The 13,485-nt window shown below is 37.2% G+C and overlaps 1 protein-coding gene across 1 annotated transcript in view; it reads right to left on the reverse strand.

Moving 5' to 3' along the window:
- Positions 1-13,485, reverse strand: part of LOC124615735 (protein madd-4-like) — a 325,617-nt gene that overhangs the window by 226,815 nt on the left and 85,317 nt on the right. The gene's annotated exons all lie outside the window — the stretch shown is intronic.

Here is a 13,485-nt window from a genome sequence, read left to right on the forward strand (position 1 = left end):
GGCACATAGAGGAACAAGTCAGTCTTGTTGCAACCCTTGTTCACAGTACGAGCAGCCCTTAGCGGCTCGCCATCTCACAACTGTTCATGACGTCGCCTTTCCGGCTCAGACCTTTTTTAATATGTGACTTGTAAGTACAGCATCTTTTCCAGTCAGTACAAACTTTAATTTTATTAATGTACTATATACCTAATATGTTTTAGAACAGTTAGTCTAATTCTGAAGACAACGCTCATAGTAGCGTCGAAACCAGGTCAATTTTGACTTAATATTTGTGACCGAGGGCTTAGTTGTTCCAATACAATTCTGACACGGTCACTGAACCTTAGCAGCTATGTTCAAAGTTTTATTTTTCCATATGTTTAATAAACATAACAGATGAACATAACAGGAACTTTAGTCCTCAGTAACATATTATCCTTCACTATTTACAACAGTCTGCCAATGCCAGGATAACTTTTCGAACCCACAAATGTAGAAATCACATGGTTCTGAGGTGAAGAACTCATCGAGCCATGTTCAGAGCACATTTTCATCCAGAGAGGAAGTTCCTTGAAGACTGTTTGATGGTGAACAGAAAAGGTGAGAATCTAAGGATGCAAGATTAGGTGAATATGGTGTGTGCAGAATGACTTCCAACCCAAATCCTCCATAGTTTTTTTTTCTTTTTTATCAATTTAGCAGAATGCAGGTGGGCATTATCATTGAGTAGCATCACTTCACACATCTTTCTGGTTGCTGTTCTTGGATTGTGTCTGAAAGACATTCATTCAGTTGTTGACAATAAATGTCTGTAGTAATTAATACACCTCGGGGTAGCAACTTGTAGTACACTACACTGCTGTTGTTCCAGTTTGTTTGAGCTCAACCATTCCTTTCTTTTCCTTATGTTAGCATAAAGACAGCATTTTTTGTCACAAGTAACAATGCAGGATAAGAATGGCTGGTGTGTTCCTCAGCCAATTGATGATGAACATGCAGACGCACATATCGCCACCTGCTGATTTTTGTGGGTTAGAGCATCCGGTACCTATACACCCAATTTTTGAACCTTCTCCATTGTATGCAAATGCTGCACAGTAGTGGAATGATCTCATTTCATAACATTTGCCATTTCTCAAGTACAATAATGTGGATCGTTGTAGGTTAATGCATCAATAAATAAACTCATAGCAACTGGAATACCAACATTCATAACATAAACACTATGATTTAGGCACCAACCTAACACAGGTGCATTGAAAAATTTAAACATTAGGATACAGCCTTTCAGAGATACTTTATTTATCCTACTGTCACAATTAGATTAACAAAATACATGAACCTTTGTAGATTTATATTACTCAATCTACTCCAACAGAATAAATGTTTACTGAGAAGATATGATATGTTAGCAAAGACTTATCTCTCTATCACTTTCATCTGCAAATTGGCCAAAAGTAAAAAAATATGATTAGAGTTTATTTTTAATACATGCAAATAGGTTTATGACAAAGGATATGTTTTATTGTATCACATGTCATAGTCTGTTTCAGTTCCATTCACAGAAAGAGTACTGGAAGATCTAATGCTTATATCCAACTGTGGAAACATTTATTATTTCCTGATGGAACAATGATGTGCATTCTAAAAACAAAAGAGCGTCAGCAAAACAAAATAAATAATGAGGGAAATAATGGTAACAAGTCACCATGTAGTTTAGACACTGAGCATTCGATAGACACATACAAGACTGAAAACATTGTTAACTTTTCAAATTACATCATTCTTCAAAATACACATGAATACACACATATTCTGCATGGCTATATTGTCCCAACTGATTACATTGCCCCATCTCTAGTGTCAACCTGCAGTGTTGGTATGATGTAGACAGCCAGAACAATATTGCTTTGCAGGTGTATGTGCATGTAATGACTATGTATTCTGTGCTAGTTTGCTCTAAAGAATTATTTAGTCCAAAAGCTTAGCACCATTTTCAGTCTTGTTTGTGTGCGTATCAACTGCTCAGTGCCTCAATTAAATGATGAGTTGTTATCGCCACTTCTCTCATTATTTATATTCCACCCAGGACTTTCCATGGTCACAGTTGTTTGGTGGACTCTCTTTTAGTTCCAGAAGTCACATCATAGTTAATTAGGGAGTGATACTTTCATTTAACTTATTCTTCAGTTTTATTATTAATAACAGGTTTTTTAATCATCATTTCCTTCAACAAGGCTATTGACAGCAGTAAAAATATGGATGACAGAAGGTTCAGGCATGTCTTTGTTAATTGATTTGATTTCTGGAAAATGTGGGAAATCTAATTGGTATGACCAGAAAGGGATTTGACTCCTTTTCTCTTTGAATAGAAATCTTCTGTCACAACCACTGTGTCATTAAACTTAGAACGTGCCACTTTCAGTTAAACTAATGCAGAAGAAAGCTAGACCTTTCCTGTTATTAATATAAAAGCATGTCTGTTTCCATATACATTCCTTGCTTTATTATTTTCCTTCAGATCTGATTATCATCCCCAAAGATTTTAGCAAATAATCTGTAGCATTTATTTGTTACTACATGCAAAAAATTGAGTTGCTCTCATCACTTTATCTACAACTGTCATATTGCTACATCTGTATGTTGTTCATGGCTGTCTCTCAGCAGTGATATTGGATTTACTAAATGATACCTATTTATAAATGAAAATTACAGTCACAGATTATGACCACTATGTACCAGTACTGACAATCTTCATTTATCACAATATCATTGACGGATGTGCCACAAAACATAATTTGACAACAATCATCCCCAAAACACCAAGCATATAGTAGATAGTCCATCATTGGTGAAAGCAATCCTTCAGTGATCCATCATAATAGAAAGATATCCTCTGCATGCAGATTTTGACCACAGCATATGTCTTTTCATAAGATTAACAACATGCCACTTTTGACAGGGCCTAACCCAGTAGTGAAGACTGGCTGTCAGACGTATGAGGACAATGCTTGACGAGCTATGTTCCTTAATGCATCCACAAACTTAATTCTAGATCTATGAAGATGCCTAGTAATGATATAAATCAATCAGAAACGCAATTGTAAATGAAATCTGAAATTAACAACAAATACTTATCCAACAGTAAACCCATTTTTATACAGCAAAAGGAGATTGACAGAGATTTCCACTTGATTGGAACATATAAACAGGATTTTGTGGAGCAAGGTATTTACTTCATAACTAGTTATGCAATATTTCTTAGTAACTACATTAATTTTTTTTCTTTGGAAACCTACCTTTACATGCAATAAATTACTCAATGTGATTCTAGAGGTTTGCATTAACATGTCAATTTATAAAAAGCAATTGATGCACTATTCTGTTGATTTACAGCATATTTTCATTTGAATAAACAAACAAAATCTCACGTTATTTGCTGAATGTCTTTCCACAATGATGGGTTATCAAAATAGGATATTCATGTAATCTGAGTATAAATCTCTATTACAGCACAACAAATTTCAATAGGTATATTAAAAAATGGTACTCATGAAACATTTTCTGAAATATAGGACTGTGAACCCTTGTTATTTCAACATGATATGAATCTCAATTACTTAAGTCATATTCTAACACAGGCTATATTGCATATAGCATATTACAAACAGTAAGTATGAAAAGAATAGACTGTTACTCATCATGAAGATGACAGGTTGAGTTGCACACAGGCATTCTTTGGAAAAGAAAGGAGAACACAAACACATCCACAAAAGCACGCACATCTCATGCATGCATGACCACTATTGCTGGTTCTTGGACTGCAAATGTTGCATTGAATAAAAGCAGCAGGAGTGGAGCTGGAAAGAGGGAGGGATAGAATATGTATGAGTGGTAGGAGGAGAGAACTGTCTGGTGGAGCATGCAAGGACTAAAAGGTCGCAGAACAAGACTACCAGGGTCAGCGTCAGGAGGCTGTGGGGAAGAAGGGGGGGGGGGGGGGGGGAACAGGGAGCAGAAAAGGGCAAGGAGCAGAGAGGGCAAAAGACTCATAGTTTCACTAACAGAGAAGGAGAACAATGAGGGTGAAGTGACATGAATTGAGAGGGCAGAGAGGATGGAAACTGTTAGTTGGAGGGTGGGGGAACACTACATTATCATTGGTTATAATTTTGGGAGCACAGAATATGTTGTAAGAATAACTCCCATCTGTGCAGTTCAGGAAAGCTGGTGGTGAAGGGGATGATCCAGATGGGTCAGTTGTGAAGCAGCCATTAGATTCAAGCAAGTTATGTTCAGCTGCATGTTGTGCCAAAGTGTGGTCCACTTTGCTATTGGCCACAGTTTGGCAGTGACCATTCATCCTGGTGAAGAACTGGTTGGCGGTCATGCCAATATAAAAAGCTGTGCAATGATTGCATTGCTCATCTATCATCCAAATAACTTTCCACTCATTTAAGTTCTGGACAAATGCCAAATCAAACTCTTAGCCTTGCAAGAAATGAGATTAATGGATGCAAATACAATGGAATTTGAGGCATATAAAATTTTTAGGGTGAAAAATGACTGGAATCCACTGGGATCCCACTCCTATTAACAGGATTAATTGTTCACAGCCAAATAGTAACTATATAACAGATTTATATTCACCACATGAGTGTCTTTCAATTTTAGTCCTATGATGTGTGAACAAAGCTTATACTTCAATACATTGCCACACCCCAATTAATAAAAATAATAAAAGAAATGCTTAGCATGAAATGCCTAAAATTCAAGGGAACAATACCCAAATACTACTGGATGACTTCACTGTCTGAATAGGATGAGAGAAGAAATATGTAAAAACAGTTGGAGAACATACAGCTCACAAAAGAATGAATAATAACATGGAAAGACTAATATAACTGTGCACAGAATCTAACCTCATGTCAATGTCCACAACTTTTTAAAAACTTACAGAAGACAGAAAACACGGAAATCACCAAATTCCCTTTTAGGAGAATTTCAGATTGACAATGTCATCATCTTGTTTCAACATGAAATGAATGTAGAAGTTAAAAAAGAGCAAATACAGAAACAGATTACTATCTTACCACTATAAAAATTAGATGTGCCCCGACAAGGAGAGATTATTATTAAAACATAAAACCTTAAGAAAAGATACAGATATCCTGAATGCTAAAGAAAAATATTTTCGAGAAAAACTTGATATACAGTCATAAGATCTGGATGAAATTCAATCTAAATTGATCAAGTCAGTTCTTGAAATGGCTATGGTAATAGGTAGAGGAAAACAGAGAGTGAAATTCACAACGTGAAGAAGCACTAGAAATAAGAAAATGAATTTGGATGAAACACTGCTCCATCAAAAAGCCTGAAGATTATATTGAATTTACAACACAAAGTTCACTGACAGCAAAAATTATTAGATTAGTTAAACGGAACGATGAGAAGGACCAACTTTTGTAAATTACTGAAGAAAGGGAACCTTAAACAGGAAAACTGTAGAATACTAGAATACTGGTAAGAGACTAATAGACACCTGTAAAGTGTGAAGAACTGAACAAGAAACTGCCAAAGCAATTCCACAACATAACTTTGGATTCACAGCTGCAGAGCATTCAGGAAATACAACAAATTATTAAACAACTAAAAAACAACAAAGCTCCTAGGGATGATCATATAATTGAAAAAAAAAGTGTGATGGAACTGTCAAGCAACAACAAGAAGGAATTGAAAATATCTCAAAGACTGAACAAATACCACAAGGTTGGAAAATAGCACTTATTTATACATCACACAAAAGGGGTCAAAACAGATGTAAACAATTACAGAATGATATCTCTCCTTTCAGCAATGTATAATATCCTGTCAATAGCTTTGCAAAATTTATCAGAAAATCAAACAGAGGAACAAGTAAGAGAATATCGGTGAGATTTTAGGATATGATGATCACATGTCGAACAAGTGTTAAACATAAAGCTCTTAATCAGGTATAAGCAACTTAGAGTTAAAATCTTTATGTGACTCTTTTCAGCTTTAGAAAAGCCTATGATTCTGTTGACAGAGTCCTAGGAAAAGTTAGATCTAACAATAAAACAATGACAATCAATAAGTAAACTTTGACTAACAGAATTTTCAACACTAAGTTTGTTGGTGAAATGTCAAAATCTTTTGAAATTTAAAAAAAAAGCATGAGCCAGAGGGATGTATTGTCTTCATTATTATTCAGTAGCATTTTTGAGAAAATACTATGAGAATGAAGCAAAAGAACAGTAGAAGAAGTAATAAATAAAGCAAAGCTTGTAAGAAAGAGGGGGAACTTCAAGATTTTCTGTTTACCTTTTGCTGATGAATCAGCAATGTCGACAGAGAATTTACAAGATGACTGCAACAGATAAAACTTCCATCAAATAGTAGCAGGAGAAACTGGATTCAAATTACAAATCTTGTTTGAGAAAGTGTATGCCTGACCAACATTAAAGGTGCACCAATATATATGGAATTAAAATATTGAAAAATAAAGAAAGAGTGTTCCAGAATTTAAATACTTGGGCGAAATAATCCAGCCAAATGCTCTGGAAAAGACAGCTAATCTAAACAGAGCCAGAAAAAAGGAAATGGCATGATACTTAACAAAGAAGATGTACAATAAAAAAATGCTTAGCTATTAATACAAAACTGAGGCATTAGAATCTGATGATTAAAACTGGACATCTTTATGCCTGAGAATTCCTTGCAAAAAAAAAAAAAAAAAAACAAGGAAGTGTACTGAAAAACTGAGACTATAATAGATACAATGAGAAAGTGAAGGATTACATAATATGGCCATTAAAAAGACTGGATAACAAGAGGCTGATAAAGAAATCAAGTTCTTTCATAAAACTCAAAAATCTAATTTTTTTTTTTTCACAGAAGTTGAGAAATACCAACAGTAGTTAGGGATAACAAACAAAGACATAGAAAACGGACATGAATTAAGGGGAAAATGTACAAAAAATCATGGTTTTTACAGAAGAAAATACAAAAGAACAGAGAAGGGACATGGCTGAAAGAAAGAAGAGAATAACAAAGAGCAAGAATAAGAATGTGGTGGGAAGTTAAAAAAAAGGAAAAGAATAACGATATAAATTACTGCTTCATGTGGTCCTGAGTTTACCAAATTCAAACAATAACAATAATTGAGGTTCATCATTTATACCTGCAACCTATCCAACAAATGATATACACTTGCACGAGACATATTTATGTTATGGTTATGCCTACTTCAAGAATTTCTAAAATGTATTAAGTGCCTTTTTTGTTGGATATATGCTGGTCTACAAGCTTTGATAATCAAGAAGAACTTGTTTGATTCTGTAGAAAACTCATACTTCATCCCAAACATATACCGAGCGAGGTGGCGCAGTGGTTAGCACACTGGACTCGCATTCGGAAGGACAACGGTTCAATCCCGCGTCCGGCCATCCTGATTTAGGTTTTCCGTGATTTCCCTAAATCGCACCAGGCAAATGCTGGGATGGTTCCTTTCAAAGGGCACGGCCGACTTCCTTCCCCTTCCTTCCCTAATCCAATGAGACCGATGGCCTCGCTGTTTGGTCTCTTCCCCCTAAACAACCCAACCCAACCCATCCCAAACATACAATTATCATGAGCACTAATGAGAAGAGAATATAAAAGGATATGAAGCCATAAATTTCAAATTAGATCATAATGTCAGCTACATAATGAACACTAGAGAAAAATTATTCTGAATGCAGAGTCAATATAAAACACTATTTACCAACAATTTAAGGCCTTGTGTATTTCCTCCATTTACAACATGTTTGCCATTCTATGTAGAATAATGAAACATCTAAAAAGTATCCTGAATATTTAAAATTGTCCTAAAATCTTTCCTAACAGAAGAACAAAAAAGTTTTATGTTTCACAGTTGTGTTGGGTGTCATCTAATATTGCAGATTCTCAGACAAAGTCGTTGTTTCTTTATACATCACAAACTGTAACCAGTCACATATAATGACCCAGCCATTAAATATTCAGCACCATATTCACTGTACTGAAAAAAAAAAAAAGCTGCTGGTGGTTTGAGAAAATCCAGGAATATAGTCAGAGGTGCAATTTACACATTGACTTACACCATTCTTGTTCAACTGCTTGCAGAAAAAATTGACTTACTGTTGAACTCACCAAAAATAGCAACTAATGTGTTATATATCATAATGTGCACTAATAGTTGTATAAATAACAAATTTTACGACTTTGGCCTTAACTGAAGCATGCAAAACATTGAGTCTCGACATCATTATTCTGACTACTGAGGTTTGGTATGAGGATAAAGATGCTGACACTGCTGCTTTAGAGCATTCAACACATAATTATCAGTGTCCTTGGCAATAAGTTGGTAGCAAAAGGGAGAACTCATTCGATGGAAGTTGATGTTAACTTTTAAGGAAATTTAAAGGAAACAGGTAAATTTTAATTTTCTGTTAAAATTTGAGAGCCTGTGAACACAATTTCAAACATAAAATATATGTGTATATTATCAGTAAATGTTCTGATATTCCTGTAGCACCTCCTTTCACTGCTTGAATTTTACATAACTGTGTGTTTTCAAACAATAATATATATTTTTTAAAATAATTTATTTGTCTCCAGCAACGTCATCCCCTTCGAAACAGTCCCCATGACACATTGTACAATTACGCCAGCCCCTTTTTCCTGTCCCCCAAACACTCCTAGAACTCTTACCTTTGGGATAGCTCTTTCAGCAATGCATTTTCAATCTCATATATACTAGTAAAGCAATGGCCTTTTAACATTTTCTTTCATTTTGAAAAAAGTAACAAGTCACATAGGGCCACGTCTGGCAAATATGGAGTCTGGGGCATCATTGTCATGCTGTTTTGAACAAAAATCCCTGTACAACTAATGAAATCTGAGTAGGTGCATTATTAGGATGCATTAGCCATGAACTGTTTCCCAACAAATTGGGGCATTTCTTCCAGATTGTTTCAAACAAATGGCACTGAGCTGATGAGTAGTCTGTCTTATTCATCGTTCGAAACTGTTGCAAGAACTCATAGTGCTCTGTCAACTTACAATAGAAGAATACAGTGAGTATAACCTTCACATCGGAGTGCACCTGTCCAGCTTTTGTCAGTCTTGGTGATACGTGGAGGAGACAGAGCATTAGTTTCTACAACATATCCAAAAACGCATGTTCTGTCACTTGCTATTACATATTTCGGTAGTTCTGTATCATTGCTGACTCCTGAGTAACTTGCATTCACACCTATTTTTGTTTGAAATTCAACAATTTTGGAACCAATTTTACTGTCACAAGTTTCATAGCCAAAACATCCTAAAAATTTCAGGGCATGAGCCAGCTGATATGCCAACATCACTGATTGTGATTCATCAATAGCTGTTAACAATTTATTTAATTTTTACATGATTTCAGCAGTTGATCACATGCTGGGCATCCCGAGCACTCATCTTCAACATCTTCATGACCTTTTTCAGAACATTTATACCACTTGTATACCCTTGTTCAACTCACAGCAGACTCACCAAAAGCAAATTAATACATGTAAAACTTTGTAGCACTTTATTTTATTCTTATATGAAAATTTAATACAAATTCCCTTAATGATTCTTATAGAAAGTAAACACTCACTGGTACTATTAAAAACACAAGTAAGCTTTTTGACTACTGATGAATGACTACATATCCAATATGGATGTCAGTGTATAGACACTTTCCAGATAAATTTAGCAAACACCAACGAAAAAATGGTGTGAATTGCTTTAATATAGACACAAATTACAAAACACACCTTGTCTATAAATTTGATATATTTTGTGATGATATGATCACATGCAGAAACATATGATAGACTGATTAGAAGATGAACCATAATTAATACAGTATGTTTACCTTCCAATATGGGAGAAATAAATACAAAGCCTATGTACAATAGTACAAGACTTGCATGTGATATTTATATGGCACAATAGTTCCTCCCTGATACTGAGTTACATGTCAAGCAAAGTACATGCATTGCACAGCAGAGCCATTGTGTTCATCAGCACATAAGCATCCCTCTTCAGGAACACAAGATATGGGCAGATAAGCATGCAGATGCTTGCAAATTCACAACACTAGATGTACATCTGAAAGAGATTCACTTAGATGAACATTTGGGAAACGTTCACTGTATTATTTCTGCATGTTTCTCTGCATAATTAAGTAATATCATTGTCTGGAAGTGTGTGATTTTTTATTTACTGTTTTATGTATTTTCTACACCACTAACAATACTTTGTCTGACATTTTACTGCTTGCCTTGTCTATATTCTTCATATAGTTAACCTAATCAAAGAAAAGAAAAAAACAGAACCTTCAAATGTCTTCATTAATAGAAATGTGAATTGATGGTTGGTGACACTTGAATTAGGATATTATAAGCTTCAGCTTTTGAAAGAAAACCTCACTTTCTCTTAGATACTTAGCAAAAAGAAGACACGTCAAGTTACAGACAGGTACAATTAAAAGATACTCACTAATAGCTATCAGCTGCAGCCTTCATTAGTAAAACACACACACACACGCACACACACACACACACACACACACACACACACAAAAGCATGGAATGTAAAATCACATGGGATGGGAGCAGCAATCTGCGGGTAGGGAAGGGGAAGGGGAAGGGGCAGGGGAAGGGGGAGGGGGAGGGCAGGGATAGTAGTGTACAGGCGGGGAGGGAGACGAACGTTGTCAGGGATTAGACTGCCAACAGGTGCAGCACCAGGAGGTTGTGGGGCAGGGAGATGGGGGGGAAAAGGAGAGGAGAGGGACACGACAGGTGAATGCATTGGCAGATGGCTGCAAATAAAGAGAGTAGGAGATGAGACGGGGAGGAGACGGCAGGACAGAGTGGGTGAAAACTGTTGGGTGGAGTGTGGCGACAGTATGTTACAAGTTGAGACTGGGATAGTTACAGGAGTGGAGAATGTGTTGTAAGCACTTACACCTGCGCATTTCAGAAAAGCTGGTTGTGGAGGGAAAGATCCAGATGGCTTGCCTACTGAAGCAGCCACTGAAATGAAGTGCGTTATGTTCAGCTGCATGCTATGCCACAAGGTGGTCTACTTTGCTCTGGGTCAGTGTTTGGCGGTGGCTGTTCATCCTGGTGGACAACTGGTTGGTAGTCATACCAATATAAAAAGCTGTGCAATGATCGCACCACAGCTGCTTTCACAGGTGGCCTAGCCTGTGGTGGCATAGGATTAACCTGTGGCAGGACTGGAGTAGGAAGTGGTGGATGGGTGGGTGGATAGGCCAGGTTTTGCACTGGGGACTTCCACAGGGATATGATCCTTGTGGCAAGGGGGTGGGAATGGGAGCAGCATAGGGATGGATTAGAATGCTGTGGAGGTTGGGTGGCTGATGGAACACCACTTTAGGAAGTGTGGGAAGTATCTCAAGCAGGATGTCCCTCATTTCAGGGGATGATGATAGGTAATCAAAGCCCTAGCAAAGGGTTGTTCCAGTCCAGTGGTACTGGGTGGTGATGAAGGGGACACTTCTTTGTGGTTGGTTCTTGGGGGCTGTGGGAGGACTGAGGGTGTTGGGGGAAATGACATGGGAGAAGTGTTTGAGGACTAGGTCTAAGGGATAGTGCTTTTCTGTGGAAGCCTTGGTGAGATTCTCAGCATACTGGGCAATCGAGTTTTTGTCACTGCAGATACACCATCCCTGGATAGCCAGGCTATATGGGAGGGATTTTTTGGTGTGAAAGGTATGGCTACCAACCAGCTGTCCACCAGGATGAATGGCCACTGCCAAACTGTGGCCAAACGCAAAGTAGACAACCCTGTGGCTGTGGCACAACATGCAGCTGAACATAATAAACTTTATTTCAATGGTTGCTTCATTACCAAAGCCATCTGGATCTGTCCCTTCACCACCAGCTTTTCTGAACTGCACAAATGGGAGTTATCCTTACAATACATTCTCCACTCCCATAACTATCCTGGACTCAACCTATGGTAACATACTGTCATTCCCACACCATCCACCTAAAAGTTTCCACCCCCTCTGTCTTGTCATCTCCTCCTCATTCTCATCTCCCACCCTACTTATTTGTAGTCCTCTTCCAATGCATCCGTCGATCTTTTCCCGGTCCTTTCCTTTTCTGCTCATTTTTTCCCCATCTCCCTGCCCCACAACCACCTACTGCTGCACCTGTTGGCAATCTAGTCCCTGCACACTCCACCAGACAGTGTTTGTCTCTCCCCCCACCTGCACAGTACTATCCCTTCCCCTTCCACTTCCAATTTCCCACCCCCTCCAGATTGCTGCTTGCATCCCACGTGATGTCGCATTCTGGCCCAAGGCGCTGGATTTGGCGGTCAGGTGTGCTTGCTCTTTTGTGTGTGTGTGTGTGTGTGTGTGTGTGTGTGTGTGTGTGTGTGTGTGTGAAGGCTGTGGCCAAAAGCTCAATATAAGTGTCTCTTAATTGTGCCTGTCTGCAACATGGCGTGTTTTCTTTACAGTAAGTATCAATCTGTTACACACAATGCACACAACACAATTTGTTACTCAAAATAAGGAAAAAGAGCTGACAGCTGGAAAGCAGAACCTACACAGAGTGATGAACTCGGTATTTCCTATTTTTATGTCCTACTGATCTAAAGTTCTCAGTGTTTTACCCTTCCCCCATAGTGACGTTTTTCCATTTGGAAAGACAAATACAATATTTTTCTATTTTTATTATTTTTGCTATTTTTGCACATTTATACCTAATTATAATTTTTCTTTCAATATCCCAAGTGAGCTCATGAGATGATAAAACATCTCCGCAGCAAAAAACGGTGTTTTCTTCAAATTGAATGATTTTATTTGCTGAATACACAGGTAAGTTCTGTTTAGCCAGGGTACACAGAACTACTGTTGTTGTTGGTGACACCAGTTTCGTTGAGACTGTTTATGTAGTTGTTCATCTACATGTTTGATTGCAAGGCTTAAATGTGTCACATAGTCTGCTGTGATCATAACAAATACTCTTGGTGGTTCATGATGATCAGTTCTGCTAACGAGATAGTTCAAAGAACATAATTAATAAAAAATGTTGGTGGAAGATGTATTAATAACTTGTCATGCAGCTTTTATTGTTCTACATAAAGAACATATCCCTCATACTTCTTGCTTATCTTCACCAACTGAAAAACTGTTTATAGCATTTTCAGCAAACTCATCATTGGGTATCACCAAAGAAATAAAATCAAATCAGGAAGGAAAGTGTGAAGATGTCAGTTTAGTAAAACTGAATAATTTTGTGTGTTTATTGTAAAAGTGTATTTTCATATTTTTCTTTACTGCAGCCAGTTTTCTTTACAAGTGAAAGACACAACAGTCAATTCTACTTTCTATATAGAAGTTTTCAGAAATAAAGGAGCCTGAAGTTCTATGAGTTTCAGTATCAAATTGAACAG

This window comes from Schistocerca americana, chromosome 5, assembly GCF_021461395.2.
Source record: "Schistocerca americana isolate TAMUIC-IGC-003095 chromosome 5, iqSchAmer2.1, whole genome shotgun sequence".
Lineage (NCBI taxonomy): Eukaryota > Metazoa > Arthropoda > Insecta > Orthoptera > Acrididae > Schistocerca > Schistocerca americana.